This window comes from Scyliorhinus torazame, chromosome 14 (genome assembly GCF_047496885.1).
Source record: "Scyliorhinus torazame isolate Kashiwa2021f chromosome 14, sScyTor2.1, whole genome shotgun sequence".
In the NCBI taxonomy this organism is placed as follows: Eukaryota; Metazoa; Chordata; class Chondrichthyes; order Carcharhiniformes; family Scyliorhinidae; genus Scyliorhinus; species Scyliorhinus torazame.
Window position 1 is genome coordinate 216,835,880 of NC_092720.1, and position 12,234 is coordinate 216,848,113.

Consider the following 12,234-nt stretch of genomic DNA (forward strand, 5'->3'; position numbering starts at 1 on the left):
TGCCATTGCCTCTTAACTCAGCCACTTAAAGGCTGCATGGATAACGAAGCAGGGGCTGGGTTTATTTGTACACGCCTGCCTTGAGAAAGATGGGCTGTGATGTACCCAGCCCAGGCCTGGCTGCCTGACTGGCAGCAGCACTGGCTGGCTCCCAACACAGCACTGATGTCAAAATACTTGTGGGTGTGACTGGGAGAGATTCGCCTTTTCACCACAGGAGGAGCTCAGGAGAGGTGGCAAGCAGCAGCAGCAACAGCAGAGAGTCCGCTGTCTCTCTCCTTCACACCCTCTCTCTATCGCTGTGCTCTCTCTCCTTCACACACACACTCTCTCTCTCCCTGTGTGGAACCTCGAGCTGGAATCGTTGATGCCTGTGAGCAAGGGGCACTCTCCTCACCAAGGTAAGTGCTTCCACTTTCCATCTCTCTGGTATGTGTGTGTCCCCCCCCCCCTCAATGTATTGTTAAAAAGCACCTTGCCAAAGTTTGACAGTGTTTGCTCATTCAGCCGAGACAGGGTCCAGCTGTTTTGAGTCTCTGTTTACTAAATCCGTCTCGGATGACTGAGATTGGAGCGCATTCCCCAAGGCAAGCAACGGTTTTGTAGTTTACTGGGGCAGGAATGCTGCAGTACTGGGGCTGCTTCCTGATACCTCTCCTGGCGGTTTGTTTCATGTTGACGAGAAGACAGAGGGAGAGAAAGGGGGACAGAGAGAGTGTGTGAGGCAGAAAGAGGGAGGGTGAGAGAGTGAGCGAGGAGGATTCAGAGGGAAAGAGGGCAAACAGGGTGAGACAGGCAGGGAGAGGGGGAGGGAGAGAGAGGCAAAGGGAGAGAGAAGGAGGTAAAGAAGGGACAGGAAGAAAGAGAGGCAGAGAGAGTGTGTGTGAGACAGAAAGAGGGAGGGTGAGAGAGTGAGTGAGGGGGAGACGGTAGCATTGTGGATAGCACAATTGCTTCACAGCTCCAGGGTCCCAGGTTCGATTCCGGCTTGGGTCACTGTCTGTGCGGAGTCTGCACATCCTCCCCGTGTCTGCGTGGGTTTCCTCCGGGTGCTCCGGTTTCCTCCCACAGTCCAAAGATGTGCAGGTTAGGTGGATTGGCCATGCTAAATTGCCCTTAGTGTCCAAAATTGCCCTTAATGTTGGGTTGGGGTTACTGGGTTATGGGGATAGGTGTTGACCTTGGGTAGAGTGCTCTTTCCAGGAGCCGGCACAGACTCGATGGGCCGAATAGCCTCCTTCTGCACTGTAAATTCTATGAGACAGAGAGGGGAACAGAGTGAGACAAGCAGGGAGAGGGGGAGGGAGAGAGAGAGGAGGTAGAGAGAGAGACAGAGTGTGGGGCAGAGAGAGAGAGTGTGAGACAGAAATTGAGAGAGTGAGTGAGGGGGAGACAGAGAGAGAGGGGGACAGAGACAGGGAGGGAGAGAGAGGCAAAGAGAGAGCGAAGGAGGTAAAGAGAGAGAGGAAGGAGAGAGAGACAGTGTGAGGCAGAGAGAGAGAGTGTGAGACAGAAAGTGGGAGAGCGAGTGAGGGGGAGACAGAGAGAGAGGGGGACAGAGACAGGCAGGGAGAGATAGGGGGAGAGAGAGAAAGACAGTGTGAGGCAGAAAGTAGGAGAGTGAGTGAGGGGAAGACAGAGAGGGGGAAACGGGAGAGAGGGAGGGAGGGAGAGAGAGGCAAAGAAGAAGGAGATACAGAAAGAGGAAGAGTGAGTGAGAGGAGACAGAGGAAAACAGAAGGAGACAGGCAGGGAGGGAGAGAGAGGCAATGAGAGATAGAAAGATGTCAAGAGAGAGACAGAAAGGGAGAGAATAATAGAGGGGCAGAAAAAGAAAGAACTTGGCAGAGTGATCAGGAAAGGGACAGAGAGAGAGAGGATGGGCGACAGTAAAGCTGTCTGTCGAGTGCAAAAGCGAGAGGGAGAGAAATAGAGACGAACGGCATAGGGAGCAGAAAGGAATGAGAGAAACCGGAGGATGGTTGTACTGATTGAGCGAGAGAAAGTGAGGATGGAGATCTGAAATAGAGGGAGAGACAACCCAACGTTAAACCGGGCGAGAGAAAGAGGGATGTAAATACAGAATAAAAGAGGTTAAAGGAACAGTTGGAGTCACCGCCCACTGAATCCGCGAGATAGAGAGAATGCCGAGGAAAAGAAGATATATATCCACACAGATTGAGAGAGAGAGACAGAAAGAGAAAGGAAAACAGCACACGGAGAGACAGAGAGTAGCAAAGCCGGCTGAGATCGGGAGAGAGAGATTCACCGGAGGGTGAAACATTGGAGGGGAGAGATTCAGCGAAGAACAGAGCGAGGAAAGGGAGGATAAAGCAGGCAAGGTGCATGGAAGAGAGATACATCGAAAGGAGGTGAGATAGAGAGAGGAAACTGATTGAAAGAGAGAGAGAGAGACAGCAAGCAGATTGCAGAGAGACAGGGAAAGATCAGTCCTGGAAACAGATAGTCAGATTCTCATAATAAGTATCGTTATTGTTCCTGCTAATTCTATTTGCTGAGATTAGAAATGGCAGAGTCACTTTTTGAATTGGCTGCTTTCAAATTTCCCACTATGAATTCAATATTTCGATGGGTAATTATCCCAGACCCTTATTCGCGAGGGCAGATTGACACGGGGAAAAGGCCTCGGGTTTCCATTTGAATTCTAGTACAAGGAAACTTCACCCCCCAAGGTAACTCGCTCAGTGCCAGCCATAACGTACCCATCATTCAATGGAGCACCGCAGTGAAAGACGAGGAGATTGTTTGAAGCTTTTTGGTTGAAAACACAAAGGACTCTGTCAGCAGGGCAGAGATTGTACTGAATCCACACTGGACACTGTCAGCAGGGCAGAGATTGTACTGAATCCACACTGGACACTGTCAGCAGGGCAGAGATTGTACTGAATCCACACTGGACACTGTCAGCATGGCAGAGATTGTACTGAATCCACACTGGACACTGTCGGCAGGGCAGAGATTGTACTGAATCCACACTGGACACTGTCAGCAGGGCAGAGATTGTACTGAATCCACACTGGACACTGTCAGCGGGGCAGAGATTGTACTGAATCCACACTGGACACTGTCAGCAGGGCAGAGATTGTACTGAATCCACACTGGACACTGTCGGCAGGGCAGAGATTGTACTGAATCCACACTGGACACTGTCAGCAGGGCAGAGATTGTACTGAATCCACACTGGACACTGTCGACAGGGCAGAGATTGTACTGAATCCACACTGGACACTGTCAGCAGGGCAGAGATTGTACTGAATGCACACTGGACACTGTCAGCGGGGCAGAGATTGTACTGAATCCACACTGGACACTGTCAGCAGGGCAGAGATTGTACTGAATCCACACTGGACACTGTCGGCAGGGCAGAGATTGTACTGAATCCACACTGGACACTGTCAGCAGGGCAGAGATTGTACTGAATCCACACTGGACACTGTCAGTAGGGCAGAGATTGTACTGAATCCACACTGGACACTGTCAGCAGGGAAGAGATTGTACTGAATCCACACTGGACACTGTCAGCAGGGCAGAGATTGTACTGAATCCACACTGGATTCTGAATCTACAAGTATCATGCTGAGGCTACATTGGTCACTGTTATCTGTCCACTCGAGGTTTGCATATATAAATTTTGGCCAGTAACAGTTCCATGGAAAAGCTGTGTGCTCCAACTTGTGTGTGTTTGTGGGCACTTTGTAATCTCTGTTTGTTTGTGTGTGTATATGCACAACCTTGTGTGTGACTAGGTGGATATTGTGATGTGCCTGTCTGAATGTTCATGTCCATTTGGGTGTGTATGTGTGCTGGATCCATCTCTCCGTGTAAACCTCTGCACCTGTACATCTGTACAATTGAACATTTGGCTGCACATTCGCCTATGTCGCAAATGTACGTGGGGACCATTAAATGTTTGTGGTTTGTCTATCTGCGTGTGTATATGTGTGCGACTATGTGTATGCATGTATGTCTGTGTGCACCCGTGTGTTTGTGTGCATCTGTGTCTGTATGTATATATGTGTCTATGTGTGTGTCTGTCTGTGTGTGTGCATGTGTGTGTCTGTGTGTGTCTGTGCATGTGTGTGCATGTCTGTGTGTGTGTCTGTGTGTGTGCATGTGTGTGTCTATCAGCATCTGTGACTCTGTGTGAGTGTGGATACTGCTAGATTCTGAAAAGCAATGTTATTGTGGAGCGTTTTAATGGAACCACCCCTATTGAACAGTTCTGCTTGTTGCCAGCTATTCAATACAATGGGAGTGAATGGAGAACGAGTTGATCTATGAATGCTCTGCAGTGGGAATGAATATTAAATGATTCGGCCCATTGTGTTTCAGAACATAATAAATAAGAGCAGGATTAGGCATAATGAGCACTCAGTCATTCAATAAAACGTTGACTGGACAAGTTCCCTTGCCTGCCTGATCTCCAGATCCCTTGGCTTCCTGTGTGTAGAGTAATCCATTTGAGTAAACTCTCAAAGTGCGTGTCCTCTCAGGGAAAGAGAATTCCAAAGATTCGCATCCCTCGGCGCCAAGAAATTTCTCCTCATCCAATTCTTTCAGCAACTGTTGGCAGAGATGCCCAGCCGCTTCCCGGAGTGTGTCTTAAAGCTGGGTCGAGGTGATGGGAAAGTTTTCGGGAGGAGATTCCAGAACTTCGGAGCCCGGGCAGCACACAGGGCGTGGCCGCCAGTGACGGAGCCAGTCAAACTGGGAGCACGGGGAGCTGGGAGGGAGCGGGGCTGGAGGAGGAGGCGGAGGTGGGGAGAGGTGAGAAACCGTAGGGGCGACGACCCTAAATCTGAGGCAACGCCAGACTGATACCAGGTGTGGGTGAGCGAGGACATTGACATCGCCCCTTGCCCGACAACCCGGTTTTACACAGCAAGATCTCGCAAACAGCAACGCGATACCGATCAGACAATCCGATTTTTGGTGGTGGCGTTTGAGGGGAGGAATGTTGGCCGGGACCGCCCTGCTCTTATTCACACTTAATGTTTAATCTTTGACTTCAACCAGACACAGCCTCATTTATAATCGCACTTAGACGGGCCTACGGTTCAGTGGGGAGCAAAGCAAAGCGATTGGACCCTCCGCTGTACAGAATATTAAAGGCAGCACTTCATGTTGATTAAGTTTGGGAGAGAGCTGGGTTTCATAGCAAGGAGGCAGGAAAACAAACATCAAAATGAATTCACATAGATCCTCAGCCAGAAAGGGAAAAAACAGTTCACCGTTTTCAAATCCCAGTAATCCCGGCATCAGTAACGCTGGAGTTTCCATTTTAAGTGTTGCAAGAAAGACCTACTCAGGCAAGTTTTAATGTTAGCCTTCATTTCCAGTTTGTACGGGTGAATCCCATTCAGAAGATGGTAGCGTCGTGGTTATGTTACTGGACTAGTAACTCTGAGGCTCTCGGTCTGGGCGACATGTGTTCCAATCCCACCATGGCAGCTGGTGGGCATTCAATTAATACATTCACACATTGACCGTGACAACTACCATCGATTGGTTCACTAGTGTCCTTTCGGGAAGGAAATCTGCCATCCTTACCTGGTCTGGCCTACACAACTCGAGATCCACAGCAAGGTGGTTGACTCTTAACTTCCCCCTGGAATAGCAAAGTGAGACACACATTTCAAGGGCAATTGGGGATGGGTAACAAATGCTGGGCCAGCCGGTCAGGCCCACATCCCTGGAAAGGATTTTCAAATGAAGATCACAGCTGGGGTATTGTGTACAGCTTTGGGCTCCAGACTAAGAGGTAAGAGAGGCTACAGCACAGATTCACTCGGTGTATAAAATGATGAGGGACATAGATAGGGGGCGCGATTCTCCAAAATGGAAAATGAAATGAAATGAACCGTGCTGCTGGCATGCCTTGGTCTGCTTTCAAAGCCAGCGATTTAGCCCTGTGCTAAACCAGCCCCTTGGCGAGAGTGTTCGCACCGTCGTGAACGCCATCGCGTTTCACGACGGCGCGAAACGGGCGCGGGAACTACCGATTCTGTCCCCCACAGAGGGCCAGCACAGCGCTGGAGCGGTTCACGCCGCTCCAGCCTCCCTTCCCGGCACCAAATGGGCGCCGCGCCGCGCATGCGCGGGGGACGTCTTCACCGTGCCGGCCCCTACGCAACATGGCGCGGGGGTTTTGGGGCCGGCCGCGCAACAAAGTAGGCCCGGGGGGGGGGGGGGGGGGGGGGGAGGCCGGCCCGCCGATTGGTGGGCCCCGATCGCGGACCAGACCCCATCGGAGGCCCCCCCCCCGGTGAAGGAGCACTTTTCTCCGCCCCACAGCGCCCCCCCCCCCCGACCCTTCGCGCAGAGTCCCCGCCGGCTGCGAGCAGGTGTGAACAGCGCCGGCGGGACTCTGTCGTATCCGGGCGGCCACTCGGCCCATTCGGGCTGGAAAATCGGCGGCGGATGGCGGCCCAAGACCGGCGCAGCGCCAAACGCACCGGCGCAAATGGCGCCGATTCTCCGCACCTCGCCGGGACCAGCGCGGGGCTCGGAGAATCACGCCCAGGGTGGATAGGAAGGAATATTTCCCCTTAGTAAAGGGACCAATAACCAGGGGATATAGATTTAAGGTAAGGGCAGGAGGTTAAGAGGGGATTTGAGGAAAATCCTTTGCACCCGGGGGGGGGGGGGAATCTGGAACTCACTGCCGGAAAGGGAGGTGGAGGCGGGAACCCTCACAACATTTCAGAAGCATTTACATGAGCATTTGAAACACCGTAGCGTACACGGCTACGGAGCAAGTGCTGGAAAATGGGGTCGAATAGTGAAGTGCCTGATGGCCGGCACAGACAGGATGGGCTGAAGGGCCTCTTTCTGTGCTGTTAAAAACTCAGCGTGACTCTGTGATGCCCTGTCTGCCGTGAGGAAATATGAAGGAATACTTCACAAAGTCGAGGCAATTGTCACGGGAACAGAGGCGATGATGGGATGATCTGACAGAAGTGTTTAAGACCATGGAGAGAATGGGAAAGCAGAACAAATAAAATCTTACGGTACGTTCAACCCATCGAGCCTGTGCCAGCTCTTATTTAGCTCCACATCTCAAAACGATCAGTTATCGCCCGTCAGGTACAAGCCCAATTGCCTTTTGTAAATCCTTGTGGAATCTGATTTCGGCAGTCTTTCACTTTGTGCCCGCCATATCGGAACAACCGGCCCGTCTGACAGCATTCCCCTCACCCCCCCCCCTCATTCCCCTCACCCCCCCCTCATTCCCCTCACCCCCCCTCATTCCCCTCACCCCCCCTCATTCCCCTCACCCCCCCTCATTCCCCTCACCCCCCTCATTCCCCTCACCCCCCCTCATTCCCCTCACCCCCCCTCATTCCCCTCACCCCCCCTCATTCCCCTCACCCCCCCTCATTCCCCTCATTCCCCTCACCCCCCTCATTCCCCTCATTCACCTCACCCCCCCCTCATTCACCTCACCCCCCCCTCATTCCCCTCACCCCGCCTCATTCCCCTCACCCCCCCTCATTCCCCTCACCCCCCTCATTCCCCTCATTCCCCTCACCCCCCCTCATTCCCCTCATCCCCCCTCATTCCCCACACCCCCCCTCATTCCCCTCGCCCCCTCTCATTCCCCTCACCCCCCTCACCCTCCCTCATCCCCCTCATTCCCCTCACCCCCCGCATTTCCCTCACCCCCTCATTTCCCTCACCCCCCTCATTTCCCTCACCCCCCTCATTTCCCTCACCCCCCTCATTTCCCTCACCCCCCTCATTCCCCTCACCCCCCTCATTCCCCTCACCCCCCTCATTCCCCTCACCCCCTCATTCCCCTCACCCCCCTCACCCCCCTCATCCCCTCATTCCCCTCACCCCCCTCATTCCCCTCACCCCCCTCATTTCCCTCACCCCCCCTCATTCCCCTCACCCCCCTCACCCCCTCATTCCCCCCACCCTCCCCCTCATTCCCCTCATCCCCCCTCATTCCCCTCACCCCCCCTCATTCCCCTCACCCCCTCATCCCCCCTCATTCCCCTCACCCCCCCTCATTCCCCTCACCCCCTCACCCCCCCTCATTCCCCTCACCCCTCTCATTCCCCTCACCCTTTCTAGTCCCTTGGTCGATTATTTTAAATCTACGAGGTTTGATCACTGACCCACACATTAGAGGAAACAGTTTCCCGCATTCTCCTCTTTGAAAGTTCCTCCAATTTCTGCATATCTCTGTTATGTCTCCCAGTTTAACTTCTCTACTGGAACAAGAACAACCTCTTTGATCCTTCCACGTGACTGAAGGTCGCTTCCCCCTGTCACCATTCTGCTGAACCCCCCCCTCTCCATCAACTCCAAGTCCTTGCTATCATCCTAAAGATGTCCAGGGCACACACGTTGAGCCAATTGAGACCCAACCAGTGATTTGCAAGATTTAACGCAGTAATATAGACGCTAGGAGCAGATGTAGGCCATTCAGCCCCTCCAGCTAGCTCTGCCTTTCGGTCGCTCGAGCCACGACTGGCAGGATTGTGGCTTTAACTCTGCTTTCCTGCCTGCCCTCCCATAGCACTCGACACTCTGGTCAATCAAGAAACTGCCTCACTGAGCTGGTGTTCGATTCCGGCCTAGGGAGTTTGTATGCTCTCCCCATGTCTGCGTGGGTTTCTTCTGGGCACTCCGGTTTCCTCTCGCAGCCCAAACATGTGCCGGTTAGGTGGATTGGCCGTGTTGAATTATCCCTTAATGTCCAGGGATGTGCCGTTTAGGTTATGGGGTCAAGATGGGGGAGTGGACCTGGGTGGGGTTCTCGATGGGCTGTATGGCCTCCTTCTGCACTGTAGGGATTGTATCATTTATATGTGAGAAGGAAAACAACAGTTCAAAGGCCAACTCTTATGGGCCTCTTACTTCCCTGGAGTCAGAAAAACATCCATTCAATCAATACGCCCTGCGAGCCTCGCACCATGCACAATAATCCCACGTGCTTCGACTTTCCGAATAAGTCTATTATCAGCTGGGTCAAAGGGTCAACTGACTCTTTCAAATTGAGGAGCAGTCATTTAGGAGCTGAAACCTTGAGTATGTAGCTTTGATACATCTCTTTTTCTTTTCATCAATACCAAACGCTGAGGAGGTTAGAACAAAGGGACTTCGATTTAGGATTAAGTGCAAACAATTTTGGACAGGGAAATTGCTCAGCACAAAGGCTCGGCCTCTTTTCCATCAGATCCATGGAATCCCTACAGTGCAGCCATTCGGCCGAGCGACTCTGCACCGACCTTCTGAAAGAGCACCCCACCTAGACTTAATCCCTCGCCCTATAACCCCACATCGTTGGACACTAAGAGGCAATTTTAACATGGCCAATCCACCTAACCTGCACATCTTTGGACAATAAGGGACAATTTTAACATGGCCAATCCATCTAACCCACACATCTTTGGACACTAAGAGGCAATTTTAACATGGCCAATGCACCTAACCTGCACATCTTTGGATACTAAGGGGCAATTTTAACATGGCCAATCCACCTAACCTGCACATCTTTGGACAATAAGGGACAATTTTAACATGGCCAATGCACCTAACCTGCACATTGAATGTTTTAGGAGTTGACCAGGTATGTGGATGAGGATAGAACAATTAATGCACTTTATATGATTGCAGAAAAGCCTTTGATAAGGTCCCACATGGGAGACGTACAAAGAAGGTAAATGCATATGGGATACAGGATAACTTGATAAAGCTGGACTCAAAATTGGCTTAGTTATAGGGGAAAGGTGATGACAGACGGCTGCTTTAGTTACTGGAAGCCAGTGTCCAGTGGTCTACCACAGGGATCTCTGCTGCGGCCCTATTATTCCTCATTTGTATAAATGACATAAATGAGTATGTGGGTTAGGATCAGGAAGTTTACAAATGACATTTTTTTTTTTTTGGAGGAAAATGTAACTGGTCTGATTAGTAAGTTTGCCGACGACACAAAGGTTGGTGGAATTTTGGATAGTGATGAGGACTGTCAGAGGATACAGCAGGATTTAGATTGTTTGGAGACTTGGGCGGAGAGATGGCAGATGGAGTTTAATCCGGACAATTGTGAGGGTAATGCATTTTGTAAGGTCTAATGCAGGTAGGGAATATGCAGTGAATGGTAGAACCCTCAAGAGTATTGAAAGTCAAAGAGATCTAGGTGTACAGGTCCACAGGTCATTGAAAGGGGCAACACAGGTGGAGAAGGTGGTCAAGAAGGCATACGGCATGCTTGCCTTCATTGGCCGGGGCATTGAGTATAAGAATTGGCAAGTTATGTTGCAGCTGTATAGAACCTTAGTTAGGCCACACTTGGAGTATAGTGTTCAATTCTGGTCGCCACACTACCAGAAGGATGTGGAGGCTTTAGAGAGGGTGCAGAAGAGATTTACCAGGGTGTTGCCTGGTATGGAGGGCATTAGCTATGAGGAGAGATTGAATAAACTCGGTTTGTTCTCAATGGAACAACGGAGATTGAGGGGCGACCCGATAGAGGTCTACAAAATTATGAGGTGCATAGACAGAGTGGATAGTCAGAGGCTTTTCCCCAGGGTAGAGGGGTCAATTACTGGGGGACATAGGTTTAAGGTGAGAGGGGCAAGGTTTGGAGGAGATGTACGAGGCAAGTTTTTTACACAGAGGGTAGTGGGTGCCTGGAACTCGCTGCCGGAGGAGGTGGTGGAAGCAGGGACGATAGTGACGTTTCAGGGGCACCTTGACAAATACATGAATAGGATGGGAATAGAGGGATACGGACCCAGGAAGTGTAGAAGATTTTAGTTTAGACGGGCAGCATAGTCGGCACAGGCTTGGAGGGCCGAAGGGCCTGTTCCTGTGCTGTACATTTCTTTGTTCTTTGCACACAAAGGTTGGCCGGGTGGTTAACAGTGAAATTGAGCGTCTTGGGTTACAGGAAGATATAGACGGGATAGTCTAATGGGCAGAAAAGTGGCAGATGGAATTTAACCCTGAAAAGTGTGAGGTGATACAGTTTGGAAGGAGTAATGTGACAAGGAAGTATTCAATGAACGTCCTGACACTGGGAAGTTCTGAAGAACAAAGGGACCTTGGAGTGTTTGTCCATCAATCTCTGAAGGTAGGGGGCAGGTTAATAGGGTGGTGAAAAAGGCAAATGGGACACTTGCCTTTATTAACTGAGTAAGAAGTCTTACAACACCAGGTCAAAGTCCAACAGGTTTGTTTCGAATCACTAGCTTTCGGAGCGCCTGAGGAAGGAGCAGCGCTGCGAAAGCTAGTGATTCGAAACAAACCTGTTGGACTTTAACCTGGTGTTGTCAGACTTCTTACTGTGCCCACCCCAGTCCAACGCCGGCATCTCCACATCATCTTTATGAACTGAGGCATAGATTACAAAAGCAGGGAGGTCCTGTTGGAGTTGTATAGGAAGTTGGTGAGGCCACAGCTGGAGCGCTGTGTGCAATTCTGGTCGCCACATTCTAGGAAGGAGGTGATTGCACTGGAGGGGGTGCAGAGGAGATTCACCAGGATGTTGCCTGGGAATAGTTAAGTCATGAAGAGATGTAAGTTGGATAGTCTTGGGTTATTTTCGCTGAGGGGCGACCTGATCGAGGTGTATAAGATTATGAGGGGCTGGAGTTTTAGGGGGGGTTTGAGGAAAATATTTCTTCCCCAGAGGGTGGTGACGGTCTGGAACGCACTGCCTGGGAGGGCGGTCGAGGCGGATTGCCTCACATGCTTCAAAAGGCACCTGGATGAGCATTTGCCGCATCGTAACATTCAAGGCTAGGGGCCAAGTGCTGGCAAATGGAATCAGGGAGCCAGGTCAGGTGTCTTTCATTTGTCGATGCAGACTCGATGGGCCGAATGGCCTTATTCTGCACTGTGTGATTCTGTGAAACCCTGGGGTACATGACAGAGAGATTAAGTAACATTGGACATCTCACCGGCGAAGGAAATAATAGGAGTTGGATGCAGGAACGATCCTTTTTTTAACATAAATTTCGAGTACCCAATTCATTTTTTCCAATTAAGAGGCAATTTATTGTGGCCAATCCACCTTCCCTGCACATCTTTGGGTTGTGGGGGCGAAACCCACGCAGACACGGGGAGAATGTGCAAACTCCACACGGGACAGTGACCCAGAGCCGGGATCGAACCTGGGACCTCGGCGCCGTGAGGCAGCAGGGCTAACCCACTGCACCACCGTGCTGCCCTCGCAGGAACGATCTTAAGGAGATTTCT

At 51.3% G+C, this 12,234-nt stretch overlaps 1 protein-coding gene across 1 annotated transcript in view; it reads left to right on the forward strand.

Annotated features, from left to right (window-relative positions):
- Positions 1–215: 215 nt before the first annotated feature.
- The window catches only part of LOC140390498 (regulator of G-protein signaling 3-like), a 180,186-nt gene continuing 168,167 nt past the window's right edge, over positions 216–12,234 (forward strand). Inside the window, exon 1 of the mRNA XM_072475669.1 lies at positions 216–401. The gene's annotated coding sequence lies outside the window, so the exon portion shown is untranslated. The remainder of the gene's footprint in view (positions 402–12,234) is intronic.